This window comes from Pithys albifrons, chromosome Z (assembly GCF_047495875.1).
Source record: "Pithys albifrons albifrons isolate INPA30051 chromosome Z, PitAlb_v1, whole genome shotgun sequence".
NCBI lineage: Eukaryota > Metazoa > Chordata > Aves > Passeriformes > Thamnophilidae > Pithys > Pithys albifrons.
This window is the reverse complement of record NC_092497.1, coordinates 81,555,101-81,572,852: the sequence shown is the minus strand read 5'-3', so window position 1 is coordinate 81,572,852 and position 17,752 is coordinate 81,555,101. Positions and strand designations below refer to the sequence as shown.

General features: G+C 40.4%; 1 protein-coding gene across 2 annotated transcripts in view; it reads right to left on the bottom strand.

Moving 5' to 3' along the window:
- Positions 1-17,752, bottom strand: part of CPLX1 (complexin 1) — a 125,398-nt gene that overhangs the window by 77,643 nt on the left and 30,003 nt on the right. The window contains exon 1 of one of the 2 annotated variants that reach the window (XM_071581313.1): positions 4,205-4,225. The exons of the other annotated variant lie outside the window; for it this stretch is intronic. The gene's annotated coding sequence lies outside the window, so the exon portion shown is untranslated. Of the gene's footprint in view, positions 1-4,204; positions 4,226-17,752 lie in introns of those variants that run through there. 2 annotated transcript variants of the gene reach the window in all.

The following is a 17,752-nucleotide window of genomic DNA, read 5'->3' as shown; positions in this document are numbered from 1 at the left end:
ACTGTTGCTAGATATAGTGATTTCCTGCTGACCCAGGCACCAAAACTGCCATTAACAGCCACAAAAGGATGCCAAATTATTCCATAAGACTGCTCCACAATGGACCATCCAGTCTTGGTGCCAATAGCACCACAGACCATTCCTGGCAGCATGTTCTTCCCAGCCTCACTTAGGTCAAGGACTATCAAGCAAAGATATTTCACAGCTAGTTGTGTCCTTATCCTTGACAGACTAACCAAGGAGAAAACATGCAAGCTGCTATTGAAAATATTCACAGCAGAATGTTTAAACTTGTCTGTAAATTGGTAGGGTTTGTAGAAACAGCCTCTCACACAGGTCTCTCACACAGGACCTGTTTAAGGATACTGTGTAAACAGACATCAGGACCAGGATTTTTGTGATGTACTGGGACAACTGTCAGAAGAGGCAATGCAACTTGTTAACCTATGCAGGCCAGAGTCAAAATTCAGGCTAGAGAAACTCTGACTCATGCTGAAGTAAAAGCTGTAACAAAAACAGTAAAAAAAGACACACTGACTTCAGTGCCTGATGGAGAAGATTCCATCTGTGAGCACTACTAAAATGACAGACTTCCTAATCACAGGAAGCCTAGTGTGTATGCCGTCTTATCAGCTGAATGGAATTCTGAGAGGAAACAAAAGTGCCACACACAGACACACAGACATAATGACTGCAGTATGAAGTGCCATATTTTGATACCTCTGTTTCATTTAGACCACTGCACTTTTATTTGCTAACTTCTCCTGCCACAATTTTGGGGTTAGACTACATCACTTTTCCAGTGCAGAAGCTGCCACTATTGAAATATTCCTCTAAACCTTTAGAGACCTCAGTGCTTCTTGTCTTGGGAACACTGTGCTTTCACAGGTCCCCCACATCTCTAGTTACCACACAGAAAGATAACCTTCAAACTAAGATGTAACATAGACCTTTACTTACAGAAATTTTCTTCAAAGTAGTTTCTAGGTTACCCCAGCACACATGCTCTGTACTGTTATGTCTTTTGCTTTCATAGGATCATAGAATACCAAGTTGGAAGTAACTTCAAATATCATTCGGTCCAGAACTTGCTTGACAAAAGAAAGGTAGGCCAGCATCCCATCCAGATGACTCTTAAAAGTCTTCAATGCTAGGGAACCCACCACCTCCATGGGGAAATGACTTCAATTGCTGATTTTTCCTATTGTGGAAAATTTTCCTCTTGTGGCCAGTTGGAATCTCACTAGAAGTAACTTATAGCCTTCCCCACCATTTTCATGTGACAGCCTGTAAAAAGGGAGTCTCTCCATCAGTCACCCTTTAAATACTAGAACATGAACAATACTGAACAAATACTGAACAAATCCAGCCCTCTCAGCCTTTCCTCATATAGCAGGTTCCTCTGTCTTTTGGTCATCTTTATGGTCCTTCTCTGGACAATCTCCAATCCTTCTGTATCTTTTTTTAATAGAATCATTTACATTGGAAAAGATCTTTAAGATAATCAAGTCCAACCACTAAGCCAACACTGTCAAGTCCACCACTAAAGCATGAACCCAAGTGCGACATCCATATGACTTTTAAATACCAGCAGGGATGATGACTCCATCACTTCACTGTTCCAGTCTGTTCCAATGTTTGAGAACCTTTTCGGTGACCAAAGCTTTCCTAATATCTATCTAAACCTCCACTTGGGGCCATTTCTCCTTGTCCTGTCCCTTGTTACCTGGGAGAAGAGACTTACCCTCACCTCACTACAACCTCCTTTCAGGTGGTTGCAGAGAGCAATAAGGTCTCCCCTGAGGCTCCTCTTCTTCAGACTTCACTATCTCAGCTCCCGCAGCTGTTCCTCTTGTGCGGCAGACCCTTCACCAGATCCATTTCCGTTCTCTGGACAGGTTCCATCACCTCAGTGTCTTTCTCACAGTGAGAGGCCCAGAACTGGTCACAGAACTTGAAGTGCAGCCTCACCAGTGCGGGATCCTGCTGCTCACACTATTGCTGATACAGGCAAAGATGCCACTGGCCTCCTTGGCCATGGGGGTACACTGATGGCTCACGTTCAGATGGCTGTTGACCAGCATCCCCAGGCCCTTCTCCACTGGGCTGCTTTTCAGCCACTCTTCCTGCAGCCTGTAGCACTACATGGGGTTATTGTGGCCCAAGTTTGGGACCCTCATACAATTGGCCTGTGCCCTTCCCTGAACTCTCTGAAGAGCCTTTCTACCCTCAAGCAGATCAACACTATTCTGTTCCATCTCATTTGCTGCTGGCAAAATACACAAAGCCTTGAGCATCTTTTGGGCTTGACATGCTGGCTCTTTTTGTCATTCACTGCCATACCTCAAAATATATTTGTTCTTAACACATTCAGGAAAAATCACAACCTTACCTCTTGCCTAAGCAGGTTGCCCCTGATTTGCCTCAATTTTTCTTTACTTAATAAACATCAATTTTGGTTCATTTAATTTAGCTGACAAGCTGTATCCAGCTTTCCGAAGATCTCCCCGCATTGTCAGATCACTTTTTCTCCCTCTGACATTTTTCTTGTCCATAATATAAAACATGAGGAAGGTCTAAGAGAGACCTGACAAACACGCTATTTACAGTGTAGGTAAGGTAGGGTTTGTATGCAGCCAGCAGAGAAATCTACTCTGAATATTACTCTGATGTTGCTAAAAAATAATTTATTGGTACAGCAGCTTACATATCAAGCTCAAAAATCCATGTAATGAACTTGTCAACATTTATAATTGTAAATTAACTGTCATAGTAGCACTAAACATAATCCTCGTTCTGGGTTTTAAGCTGCATTAAGGCATCAGTCAACAAACTGCAGGAGACTGGTGCAGCCTGACCTACCACGAGCTGGGCTGTAAGTCACAATACACAAAGCACAGCTTCTTTTCACCTGTATTCCACCAATATTTCCAGCTGTTCTTGTATATTTCTACATGTACCCTAAAAAATATCTGATCTGAATCTAATGTTGCTTAGGACATATATCCAGGATAAGCAAGGAAAGGAGATCCCTTCTTACAAACTTTCACGGACTGTCCCATTTTACTGCTAGTCCAAAGCATAGAAAGCTGCTAATGTTTACTGTCATACTGTTCAAGAACACATTTTCATTCTAATGTTGCACGTGCGTGAGTAAGGAGGTAAGAGAGGATGAGGAATACTGATCTACTGTCCTATTCTGGACACTGGAAGTACAGTCTCATTTTAAAAGAGGCTTGTGAGTTTATGGCTTAAATTTGAATACAGAATTCAGTTGTTTCCACCACAAAGCAAAGTCATGTCCTTGGCTACAGTTCTACCTGTGGGAAGAATGCTAGACCTGTGTAAGTTGATATTATCAAGTACATAGTGCATCCTGGTCCATCATCAGAGAGTGATCATTTTGCTACTTCTCCCAAACCTTCAAGGAGGTAGAGTACAGGTCCCTCTAGGCTGGGCAATCAGTCCACTTCATGAACAGTAATATGAACACCTGAATATGGACACAATCTGAGCCTTCTGTTACAGACTCTACTATGCACCACTTCCAAATTCTGTGTCTTTGCACTTGCAACATCCTAGCAAAGCTCCAGAACCTTTCCTGGCTAATTAATGCGTTGAAAAGACTAGCTAAAAAGGAATATGGCATCATGCCTGTGTAAAGGATATTGCAGATAACACGGGCAGTCTTGGCAAATCTATGTGCAAGCAGCCTTAATTCTCTCTCAAAGCCATTACTTAGTACCTGGCAACACTAAGCCACCAGAATAAAGCAGATTTTTGGTGATCTTTCAGGCATTTTTCAGAGTCATGGTCCAGGCTGGGCAACCAGCAGCATGGTGATTTGCATCTACTTTTGCCAGTTCAACAAAGGCTCACCAGCTCTTGCCTTGTCAGTCACCTAACAGTGCACAGTGTAAACCCACGGCTTCTGTTTAAAACGACATTCTGAGTCTGACCTAGGACTCAGCTTTGAACGTTTCAGTGTGCTGTTCATTGATATCCTAAAGTATACAATGATAGCAGGAAGTGTCTACCATCATGTCTTTCAGAAACCAAAGTATTATATCAGCAATACTGCAAGTCTGTCTTGCATATTGTCTTACTTCCAGACAAATTTGGCTTAATATGACATGATGCACTTTTAAGAGAAAGTATGTTGACTGGCATAGATTACATTACACACACGGAATTATGCACTTACCTTCCTTGTGTCAGACATTTTCTTATTTTTTTCAAATACAGATGAAGATGGATCTTCCTCTTTCCTTTCGACAATTAACTGTGGAAGTAACATCAGTTAGAAAATTCTTCCCACAGAATTCTAAAAACTTGCTGGGAAAACACAGTCTTACTTCTCCAGATAATTCCCTTGGCAGCAATTCTGAAATTTTACAAAGGCTCTCATCCTCTTGGGATAGAAAGACTGCACCATTATGCATTGTGACTGCATTATTTGTTCCAGTAAAAAGACCTACTAAATGCATTGCTTTTTTCCCAGAACACTGCAAGCCCAGCTGTCATTGAAGAAACTCAGTGTCAATCTTTGCCCATCTTCTTCAACTCCCTTGGTCCCTGAGCTGAGTTTCCCTTTCTCTCTAGGTTGCTCCCATTTGCTGATATGTCCACGTAACTCATTCTAATTCGTTGCCAAAAAAATATTGCTTCATTGGAAGTTTTTACTTAAAGCACACACATTATCAAAAGTAAGGCTGAATGGTGACCAGGCCAGAAATGTGAAGCTGACCATAAGAGTAGCATTTGTTTTCCAAGACAAAATATCTTCTGAATTGTTTTGAATTACTGTTTTTTACAGTTTTGTTAATATGTAGATAGTTGTTTGCACAGGCAACACTTTAAAATGCACATATATCTCATTTCCATCCCTAAGAAGGACTAGTTCTATTAAAAAAAAATCAAAACCCCACAGTGGTAAAAAACTTACTGCCTCATTTTGTCAGCAGCTAATTCTGATGACAGTCAGGATCAGAGACAGTTCTCCCTTTAACGTCTGGTAAGAACTGTGTGGTAGTGTGGTCAACAGTCCTACAAAATGCAACTTGCTGTGTGGCGTATTTCACTCAAACCTTCCTTCAGATAAAGAGAAATGAAGAGTGTCAAGCACAAAATCTTTAGAAGGGAATTAGGCTATCCTGGATTCCAACTGATTCTGGAACAGACGTGGCCAGACACACAAATATTCCCTCTTGAAAAATGAACAAGCAGATACATTTTAAGAGAAGATGCATTTTATTGCATTTCTTATTAATTATTTTCAGAGTTTGCTTTCAGACAGAGTCACCTGAATGCTAAGATATACTGAAAATTTCAGTGGATCTGCAAAACCCAGGTCTAAATGTCCAGAAATGCAACAATTCTGAACTATGTCAGGTGCTGGAAGAAAAAGGACTTGTAGGTCTTTGATCTTAAGAATGAAAGAATACAACAGTTTGAAAACACAAAGCTACACCAAATATGTTCTACAGAAGTTCTTCATCACAAACGTATGTCCTCCTGAACATTTGAATCAAAAATTGGAAGTTTGCCCCCCAAAAGAGGAAAGGCCAGGACCTTTCTACTCCTTTCACCTATTATGACATCCTTGAAATAAATGAAAAGAAAGTTTTCTGGGTGATCTTTTAGCAGTAGACAAGGGCCATCTCATTACAGTGACCCACAGAAGAACAAGACTTGGCACTGGTTGAAGAGGAGTCGAGAGGAGATATGGAAATGAAGCCTGCAGAACTGATATGAAATGTCCCGGATTTGACTAAGGACAAGGTTAATTTTTGGCAGTAGCTGTGTGGAGCCTGGAGCAATGTTGGCATGGCCAAGACACTAATGTTATTGTATACCATCTCATGTCATTGTGGGGGGTGGAGGGAGATGGAGGAACTACATGAAGGGGAATGAGTGTGATGTAGGGAACTCTTTCACCATTGTTTCATTGTCTTGCTTTAGTAGGCATTTTGCATGTAAATCACACTCTCTTTGTACATTTGTGTTATTAATATTGGTGCTGCTACAGTTCATTTTCTTATCCCATTGCTGTTTTCAGAAAATTGTTCTTATCTCAACCCATGATCTTTGCCTTTTGTGCCTCTAACTCTCCTCTCTGGCCATTCCTGGGCAAAAGAAAGGGAAGAAGTGAGTGAGCAGCATGTGGTTTTGGAGGCTTGGGGGAAGCGAGAAAACTGGGGAATACTATTCCTAAATCACAATAAATGTTTACTGAAACAGTGACAGACCTTGCTGTTTGAAGATGGTTTGGTCTATTAGCTTTCATGTTCCTTCTGTTTCTCTCCTTCCTTTGCCCCTAAGGATAGACAAGAGGGCAGCAGTCTAATGGAAAACATCTGACACCAAAGTAAGATTTTGGTGAGAAGGGTTTTGGTAGGAATTCCAGGACCAGCTCTCCCAACCACACTGTCTGCTCAACATTCATTTCTGATCTGTCCTACCTCACAGCATTTGCACAAGGTGAGCTGGTAAAGATCAGGTCCAGATCACTAGCTGAAAGAATTAGGTCTGAAGTAGTTGAAGTATTACTCTAGTATCTTTGGGCTGTGGGTACAGACTTAGGCTGAACATTTTGCATCTCTAGAGGGGATTATGCTTCCAAAGTCACACAGGCTGCAAAGAAGTCTTGATGAGCTCCATAAACAGCTTTTAATTGCACTCTTTCTCATCTGTATCCCAGTTCAACCATTTTACTACACACATCTCAAGGACAGAGGCTGAGATTTCACACTCAGTACAAAAGACACAACCAGAAAACCTCATCATGTCCCAGAACTTTTTAATGACATCAGGGATTTTGGAAAGCTCAATTAATGATTGATACCTCCAGATTCCAAGACAAGAATAGATCAGACCATCAAGTTTTTCAGGTTCATATCGATAAATCTCTGCAGTCCCTTCACTGTTTTTTTTTTAACTGAGAATGATATTCATAGGGAAACCCAGGGCCTTCCAAGCATGGCATCTAGGAGTAAAAGACATAGCAAAAAGTCCAGGGTACCTTCCTATGTTTCTGACCAACTCTTCTCTTAACTGGCTTGATCATAGAACACTTGAAGCTGGAAGGGATATCCAGCGGTCTTTTGCCAAAGCCTTCACTAAGCTAGGCTAGCTACAAAGTTAAATCAGGCTATGTAGAGCCTTGCCCACTCACATTTTGAAACTCTCCAAGCAGAGCAAGAATCATAAAAACTTTCAGTGGGTGTAGCGTGTAAACAAGTCAAAAATATGTTTTTCCATTGTTTTCTGCCTCTCAATACATTCTGCTAACATTGCCATGTCAGCTTTAGTGGAAAAGCTTTCTCAAGGAAATACTTCCTGCCAGAAAATCCTGCCTATGTGATCAGTTTCCCACATCTGGACCTGACTACGTGCCAAAAAGCATGTGTAGAGATTAGGAAAGCATTATAAAAACCTGAAGATGAATTCAGAAGTTGGAGGAACAAGAGACAAGGAGAAACTAGGAAGCCTCGCCTAGTCTTCTTCGGATCTCTCCTCTCAGCTCGTCTTACCTTTCTTCCAACACCACCAACTGTCATCTGCCTCGAAGGAGAGACTGCTTGTCAGCCTGGAGAGAGGGCATCGGCCTGGAGCGAGACTGCCTGGCATCCTGAATGGTCTGTGACTGTCTGTGGAGGTATATCCTTTCTCTGAATTTTTCTCTTACAGGCTAAAATAAAGCACCCTCTTTTGCAGCTACTCCAGAAGCCGGTCCAGTGGTGAAGGGAAATAACTGCAGTTTTGCATTTCAAAGACTCACAATCCTCTTGCAGCCAAGAGATAACATCGTGGCAGAAACAGAGAGAACATCTGCATCTCCCCCCCTTCCTCTCAGTTACATGGATAAGGCACTCAAGTAGTGTTTCATGGTGGTATCTTTTCTCTGCTTCTATAAATAATCTTAAGCATTTTTCCTAATTTTTCTTATTTTTCCTCTTTTCCTTTCGCATCTGCCTCGCAATCAATTAATAAAAATCAGTTTTTGGTATTTACAGATAACTTCTTGGAGTTTTAATTTTGCTCAAGAGAATGATTCAAACTTGTAGTTCAATCTGCATCAAAAATTAAGCAGATCTGAACGTCACAGTGGGTGCTTGCCACATAAAATAAGTGGAGGGCAAAGCCTCTTCCTCAATTAGATGTTTGGCATTCTCCAGTATCAAGGCTTCTAAAATCCCTGACCAAAACACAGAATCATAGCAAGATCCTTAACAATGCTTTGAGATATTTGGATCTGCCCACTTTGTATCATGTCCCCATGAACCTTGCACATCTTTGACTCCTTTTGGAGAAGCACTGTGAAGCTGTTTTGAAATTATGACAGACTTCCTGACTCTTCATCTTGGTTTATTTCCAAAAGTCTTCACCCTTCTGTGGAGAATTGTGCTGCTGCTCTACCCCATAATTTAGTCACATTTCTTGCTTTTTTCCAATACAGCTCTCTGTCATACTTAAGAAACTGCTATTATCCAATGTGCTCCCCCAAATCTCATTCTGTTCTGTTTTTCTTCTTCATGCTTTGTAGATAAATTAAGGACTTTAAAGAGACAATTTAGGAAAGGCATGCAAGTCTAATTTTTCAATTTTCCCTCCTACTGCTGTCAGGCCTGGTTTGATGCTGACATGCATTCTGCTATCCCTGAAACACAACAAATAGCAGCACATAACCAGCAGCACCACATTTCTCACAGATTCAGTTGACTACTTAACTACTTAATGCCTCAGAGTAACACTTGTTTGGGAACTGACAAAATGGCTTAGCCCTGCAAGAGAGCTTCCTGTTTGTTCTCCAGAACCCTGTCTGCAGCCTTTTTCTTTTAGCTTTGCATAAGTATACTGCTAGTCCAAAAACACAGTCAACTTGATTTTAATTTTATTTTCAAATATTAACAGAATGGTCAGATTTTCTTCTCATTTCAAGATTCAATATACCGTGAAAGGATAAAGTAAGATTATTTTACTTGATTCTGTTTAAAGAAACAGGAGAAATCCTCATCAACTGACAAAATTGCTTGGGTTTGGGGTTTTTTGGTTTTGGTTTGGTTTGGTTTTTTGGTTTGCTTTTTTTTCTGTTATAGCATGTAGCTATTAGGCATGAGCTGTAAAACCGAGTTGTACTGGACATGGAAGAGCTAACCTTTAAAACCCCAGAAAACAGTCAGACGTGCCTCTGTTACGAAATTTGCTGAAGTTTTGCTTAGTGAAAATGTGTCCTGTTCTTCACTGGACTTCCAAAAACTCTCATTATTTCATGGTCCATACAAGACTGACTTTGTGCAGTACCAAAGGCTCATTCCCTGGCACTTTCCTAAGTGGAAATACATTTTCTTGTGTGGATTCTAAGGAAGAATGTCTGAACAAGCAGTTAACCCCACATTACATCACAGGTCATGAAAAGAGAAGCTCTTAAAAGCTCACTTCAGGTCTTCCATCATATTGATGCTATTTCTTCCGCAATTTCAGTGGGACTCGAAGAAAGGACTAAGATTTTAAAGTGCTGGGGCGGTAGTAGTAGGCAGAATTCTGACCTTCCACTCCTCACATGTGTCTTCTTTCTGCTGCAAAGCAGGCTTAGTTAACACAGAGGTCAGCAAACCATTTTCAACACAGCTAGAGTCAAACTTAATATAAGGATTTCTGCTCTGTATCAAGAGCCATACAGAAATCCTGCAGGAGGTTCAGCAAGGGTTCATCAGGCCAACTACATCTCCCATCCTTATGGCATTCATTCTTCTGTAAAGACAGCTTTGTAGCCAGGTATAACCCATGTAAAGGTTTATTTCAGATCTGGCAGTACAGATCTCCTGACAAGGGGCATGGCAATGCAACACTCTCTGGCGTCTTAAATTTGGCCACTCTCAATAAAGCATCAAAAGGAATTCCTGAAGCTCTCAGGGTTCACAGACTGGAAAGAGTCCTGCCCAAGCAGAAGAGTTTTTCTCTTGAGTCATTCATATCCACATATTTTCTTTCTGCTACTCTTATTTCTTCTTTATTTTACACCTTCCAGGGGCATGATAGAAGGCTTTGCTACATAAATAATGACAAAACAGCCTTCAGCAATGGTGAGTGGAGAAGGGGGCACCATGCTACTTTTGGTGTTAAACAACACTGAAGCCAGTTTGACTCATCAGTCCCAAAGTTAGGCATCCTGATGGTGAGGTGTAATGTGGCAGACGTGGTAAAGGAACTAGTAAAGGGAAAAACAAATTATACTACTGATGAACTATTTAAAGATGTTGACCTGACACAGCTGGCCTGGAGACAAATGCCTGACAGGAAATCACTTCAGAAAAACAAAAGCTCAGTCCCACTTTTTCACAGCAGGTTCTTCTAACATACCTCTTCTTGGATTATATGTTGAGATTCCTTCCATGAGTGGAGACACCCCTCAGGGTTAATTCTTGATGCTGAGCAACAGATTTACCCATGGCCATTAGCAGGGAAGAGTAACATCAATCTCTACTTAATAATTGGTTTTGCTAACTTTAATATAATTGCTTCAATACTGCTTCAAAAATAGTGCCTTATACTTTGCTAGCAGTTATTACAGCTATCTATACTGTGTAGTAAGTAACTCCAATTAAGATCTCAGTTTAAACACTATCATAATAAATCATTTATATTTATATATATATATATCTGGTTTGCCATCTTTAATCCTGCATGACAAAGTTGTATAAAGGTTCAATTACACCTATATAATTGTTCAGACTCAAACCACTGACAAAGTCAGGGTTAAGACTGGATCTAGCCACACTCCCTGAGAAGAAGTTCAAAAGGCAAGGAGTCCTTTCTGCACTTCCTGACTCAAGGGGAGGGCTTCTTTGATCAGCTTTGCCTGAAGCTCCCATTCTGTCCATGACAAGAGGGAGAAAATGCAAAGACAAAGGTTAGAATATCTGAGGTCCAAGCTTCAGCACCCAGTCTCCAGTTGGGCCTGTGTCAATGTCCCATATGCTCATACACTTAAGCTGAGTGGATCACTCAAGCCTGTACAAGACTTAAGGTGTCAGTCAGCACAGCAGCCTTATCTGTACTTGCACCACTTAGTTTTCTAAATACACGGGATTTACATCCCAGATGTTAAATCCTAGGTAGATGCAGGGCCAGAATGGACAACCAACTGCTCTTTTATCAATAACAGATCTCATGGGATGTTTGATTCAGAGAAAAAGGCTTTCCAGAAAATGCTTGCCCTTGGAGTGTCCTGTGCTGACCAAAAAGATGGCAAGAGATGAGCATTGTGCAGCAAAAACCTAGATGTTCCCTTAGTTGCCATGCAAGCAGATCCATAACAGCTCTGTTCTCACTCAGCACACCTCGCTTCAAAATCAAAAGGACTCTCTGTATTTTCCAAAAGAGTAGGAAAGTGGGAAGGTGGGACTCATTTGGGTGGGAAGGTATGACTCTTTTGAGTCCTCAGAATTGGCAGAGATCATCTGGACTCTAGAGTGCAACACAAGGGGGTGAGCAGAGCAGTGCCCATACTAAAGTTAGCATAAATGAATGCAGATAGGATTCTACTCACAGAAAAGTCCAGACTGCCAGTTACTTCTGGTTCAAAACAGGAAAAAGACACCCTGGTATGACACTAACTTTGTTTGCCTTTAGGCTCCTATGGCTTGTTGCAGAAACAAGCCACAAGAGCTTGAGCCAGTGTCACCTGGAGGTTGCAATCAGCACTTTATGCAGGGTTTCCCAGCACAGAGGGCTGACAGAGGCTCATAAAGTAAACAGCAATTTAATTTATCAATCTTTATATATGTGAAGAAACACACACACACAAGCAGAAGGCAGGTAACTAGTTTTGTAGAAACTCGGTTGTTCATTTAGCACAGACAAGTTGTTTTGATGTGCAAGTGGATGCCAGTCTTGTTCTCTGGCTTATTAGCTGGTAACACACCTGAAGTTTTCCTGCCTCCACATAGCAGAAGTCAAATGAGGCGTTTACTCTCCCCACCTTCTACATCTTCAGCAAAATACTGTGCTCAAGTGGCTGTTTTTCTAATGACTTGTGTTAATCTTCCACAGCAAACAAGTACCTCTTAGTCAGACCTTCTCTTTCCCACAGACAGGTTCAGCCCAGGTCTTCAGAGGATTTGGGAATAAAACCTATTTTATAGCAGTGGCATAATTTATCCACCAAAGTTACATTCTGTGCCTCTGAAAGTGACCAAGAAGACAAGAGCACAGCATCATGCACAATGACAAATCCAGTCATGTCTTGGGAGCTCATTTTGCCAGTCAGTTGTGTCTTAAGTTTTCTGACAAGAGAAACAAACCATGAAGAAGGTGAACTCTGCAAGTTTTAGGACTGGTTAAAATTATTCTTTATTTCACTGACCATGCAGGCTGGGAACCTGGGCCTTGGATGAAACATAGTTCCTCTCTGAAATCTGGAGGGAAAAAAAAAAAAGAAGGGATGGTCTGGCAGGAGTCTTAAATTTCTCCATGGCATAAAGCTACTGCCCAGCTTGAAGATTTGAGCAAGATCAGTTGATTCCCTGGTTAGGCTGTGAGCCCTTGAAGTGCTTTTCTCATTACCTCCCTACTTTGATTTCAGTCTCTCCCACTACAGAAATCAGATCTGAGCAGGACAAGAGAAAAAAAAAACTGACTTAATTCAAACTAGCAGAGATATTTTGCCTTTCTCTACTTTAAATGAGAAAGAGAGAAGTAAGGCTAATGAGGAAAATTTTGCAATCTAATAATAAAATATTTCTGTATAACCTGATGTTCAAAGAACTGTGACAAGGGTCCTGCTTACCAAAATACAGTAACCACACACAAAAATAATAATATTTCAATCAGCATTCCTTAACAAGATATTCATAAACCAGCTGGTTTATTCATCTACAGGCTTTCTCCTATGTATTCAAGTGATTACTTGCTACAAAAGCATTACTTGTCAGGGGAATCCTGAGGAGCTGTCAAACCCCTGTTCATATTCAGTAAACACCTCTGGAAGAGTTGAAGTATTGTCTTTTTCTGAAATACATCCTTTTGCAGGGCTGGATAGGACACCTTCCACTCCTCAGAAAAAAATACCAACCATAATACCCTCTGCATCTTTTGGTTTGGTGCTTTGTTTTGTTTTGTTTGATTCTTTCCTGACTTTTAAGGTAGCTTCCTTGGAAGATTTTGTATATGACACCACTCTGTGTTACATACTTGTCCCACACCAGCCTTCTTTCTGCTCTCCCAGTGATGGGGATGTGCACAGTTTCATCCCTGTTTTTCAGTTGCAAATAGATTAGATTGAGGAGGCCATCATGAGCACTACCTTTCTAACAGTAACCCAGTTACTTTTCATGTCCTCTTTGTTCCCACTCCACAGTTTTCTTTGCTCTTTCCTTTATGGCCCATCTGTATGGTCAGGGTTGGTGGCTAAAGAAACACTGACTGATTTTCTGCTCGTTACTTCTTGGGACAGTAAAGGCCTTCATCTCTGTCCTTGTGGGTGCTAATTTCAGTTCATTGATGATTCCTTATCTTCTTTTTATGTAACAAGTATCTTCTAAACTTAACGTGACATAATGGAGCAGTATTACCATAATATATGGAGGCCTTGTTTTGAACAATTTTAATTCCATGAGCAAGTACTTCCTAAAAATGTCAAGGAATTATGTGCTATGTATTACCCTTCTGTCTAGGAATGAGACAATGTGAAATCTATCCAGCAGTGGAGCCAGAAAATATTTCCACTCTCCTCATAATCAGCTAGCAATGCACCTGGTGCTGACTTCACTCGCTGCCACAAAAACAACTGTGGTAGGAGCCATGCTGGACTCCAGATTTTACATCATGATGCCTTACCAAACTTCACTGAATAACCTGGCAATGCATCTGTACACTGGACACTCAAAAGCCCTGGACATGACATGCCAAATCAAATCATAGAACACTGCAGCCATTCCATCAGAATAGCCATTTACCAGGGGAAAAAACTAAATACCACCACCACTCCTCCCCCAAGCCCAAAAATAATTCTTAAGCACCTTTAAAGATAACAAAAACACACAACACCAGATGCACTGTATGGTAGAACTCAGGCTAAGTCTACAATCAGAGTGAGAGTTTCGTCTCAGATGGGTCTTTATGTGGTATTTGGAAGTCAAACCTCATTTTAAGTCAGCTCATCATAGATGGATACTCCTTTCTGCACCCATGACCCATCTTATCAGAAATAAAAGGGCCAGGAGGAAGAAACTGAGTTTAACTTGAAATGCATTATCCAAACTGCACAGTGTGAAAACCAAACATATCTGAAGAGGAACAAATGGCAAACAACTGGAAAGAAATAAATTCTATGATTCCCAAAGAACAAGTTAATTATTGCTAATGAATTAATTAACATCTTTTTAAAAACCTCTGAAAAAGCTAAATTGGCTATGCAAGTTCTAATTAATACTGTAATAATTTACCACAACCTAAAATGAGAAATCTTTGCTCCCCATTAAAGCAATAATTCAGTAGAATTTTTTCTCGGAAAAACAACCATGGGAAATAGGGCTGGAAAAATCCCAAAGAAATCAAACACTCCATTCTCCTACAATGACTAGAAAGCTGTTTCTGCATCCCTTTATCTGATGGATTGCTCTTTCATCTCTTGTTACTTCTTCAGAGGAAGAAATTCTACCCCAGCCCATCTCCAAGAAGGAATACGGGTTTTTCTCTACCAGTCATCTGAACTCTGTCCACTTTCCCCCTCCCACTCCCTAAATCAGTACAAACTTTGTCATCACAATGTGCATGTGGAACAGTTTCTCTCTTCCACCTGTTTTCAATATGGAAATGTTTCAGGCCTGACCATGCACAGTCATGGGTAGTTCAACCTGACCCTGCTTAAGCAGGAGAGTTAAAGAACTCAAGAGATCCCTTTCAATTTCTTCTATTCTGTGCTTCTGAATGTACTTCTGTTAAGAATAGGAATTAAGATCCAAACCAACAGGCACTACTCTTCAGGTAAAAGTTTGGTTAAAGGCAGAACACTTTTCTTTTCTGGGATGGAAAGACACTACTGAAAACTTCATTACTTCTCATTCTCTGACAGTTATGACAAATTCTGTCAGACAAATATTTCTCCGTGTATTCACAGACAGCTCTTCCAGGAATCTGCCTCAGTACAAGATATTGTGATGGCATGTGAGCAAAAGCTGAGCTCTAAAAGACAATCATCATCTCCATGTCCACTTCCACAGCAAAGGACTGTGCTGTTACTGCTGTGATATCCCACCTCACGAAATGAACACAGCATATGACCCAGAGTACAACTATGCTCAGGGCAGAAAAGACGAGAGCCACTGAAGGGCAAAGAAAGAATCAAAAAGCCTTTTCCTGAGTGCTAAGAAAATTCTGGACTAAAAGTTGTCTCATAAATAACAGTTTGGTGTTTGCTATGTGCCTGCAGTCACAAGTAAAGCTTCCAAGGCATCCATTCTTCAAGTTGCTTTCCAGTATCAGGTGCACTTTAGGACAGAGTAGTTACCATGAAAAACTCAAAATAAAACAAAAGCAGTACTTCTCTTTTCTATTACTATTTTATCCCTTGCTTTCCTGTAGTATGCTTTTTCTTACCACAGTGAACTATGAGCAAGTTGAGTGTCTATATATATAACAAACATTTTGCTGCACATGCAAAATTTTCTTAGGGATGACATGAAAAGCTGTAGGTCAAGACAGTTTGTGTACAAAGAAGCCACAGAAAGCTGGATATTCACGTTTCTACAAATTTATATTGTCTTTATGATCCCACTCACTCCTGCTGAACATCAAATCTAACTCATGTTTTCTTTCCATTGCACCCTAGTGACTGAACTGTAAACTGACACCTTCTATTCAATCAAAGCATCCTATCAAATATGCTATAGCACCACTTTATGAAAGAAACTCCCAGTTCTCCCCCAGAACCACTCAGATAAAGGCAATAGGTAAAAGAGTACCATCAGTAATTTCAAATGCCAGAACTCATATGCACAGATAAAATATTAAGGCAAAAGCTGGAACCTCTCTGCTTCAAAAGAACCAGAAGACACAGAAATTAATTTTTTTGCTGTGACATATCACACTGTGGCCTGCAGAACAATGTGTCACTAATGGGATTTTCTTTGGAGGAAAATGCCAAATTGGAAGGCACAGCCAATGCAGTTTTCCCTGACATTCTCCAACAGTTTGACAAGGACAACTGTAGGCTACAGACTGTGGTTGTTTTATAGGCAAAAGCCATCAGTGCTTACACCACAGAAGTATGCTAGCACCTCTAATGAACAAAAGTTTGCCTTGAAATTCTTCATGGAAGATGTGGAAATGGCAAATTTAACTCTGTGGAACCATTTAGCAAGTTTAACTTCACGAAATTAATTTGCAATGAAATATTTCTGTTTCCAGTAGCAGGATGACTACCATCCTGGGAAATCTTAATATACCTTGGCTACAAGTATAAGGGAAAAGTTTTCCAAGGCAAAATTACCTTGACTAGAAGAACGTGGAAGAAGCAATTTCTGTAACCTGCATAAAATAGAGACTCCTGGAACATAATCAGAAAAACAGATGAACAAAAAAGCACTTCTGCATGATATACTTATGGAGAGAATTTTCATTTTTAATGAAAAGCATTCTTACTGTCAGTTCAGGAAAAGAAAGTCAAGACTTGGCACATCCTAAGGCCTATCCTTATTCTAAGTATTTTACAAATATTCTGTCCTAAAATTGTTATACTGAGTTGGGTAATAGAAGTCTGAATTTGCAGCCCATGAAACTGTTTGATGGCTTAAGGCATGATGCAGCTAACTGGAAAGTGTCTTGGAACATCATTAAGTCTCATGGCCACCAACATGGTATTTGTACATAGACATGAGCTTGGTTTTACCATCTGAGAGAGGGAGTTGGAAATAAATTTATACTGGATAATATGGAGGGTTGTGTTACACCATCTTCTTTTTTTTCTGAGAGCTGAGGTCCAGATATTTCTCAGCAACTGCTTTTAGTACTGCAGTCATTGAGCATCAAAACTATGAACTACCCAGACTTCCAGCTCTCAGGCGAGTTAACACAAGGTTAACATAAGGCCATATGGTAGGAAAGGAAAGGAATTTCAGCTAGCCCATGCTACCCCTACAAAGCACAAGTACCCCTTCATGTAGAAGAAATTTTCTCCAAAGAGCTGGGTCTCACGAAAAGTACCAAAGAGGAAAACTGAAACTGCCCATTTTCTGCTTTTATGTAAACATTTTTCCTCCTCAGTCTCAGCCATTTGATTTATCTGCCTCCTGTCAGCACAAGAGCAACTCATTTTTCTCCATTGTTTTTCACTGATGCAAATTTTTCAGACTAACTTAAAAACTGTTAGGTAGCAACAACAATAAAAATAACAACAGCAATAATAGTTTGAAATTACTAAGAAGGAACTGTCCCTTTCATATGAAAGCAAAAAAAGAGAGAGATAATCTGTTTTCTATGTTGCTTTTCTTCAAGAATCTTCTTTCTTCAAACAGGTGGGGCTGTGATCTGGGTTCCTACCTCAAATCAGACTTAGACTTCTATCCAGTCATGCTACCTGAGTAACTCAGGGAAAGAATAAACTTGTGAGCCCTAAACTAATTATTCTAAATAAGTTATTTGGCTGCAAAATTAGCAGCATCACTCAATCTTCTTTCTAATATCTGAAGGTGCTGCTTGTAATTCTTCATATTGCCAGCAGATCATGAACAGGTGACTAGCAAGTGATAAA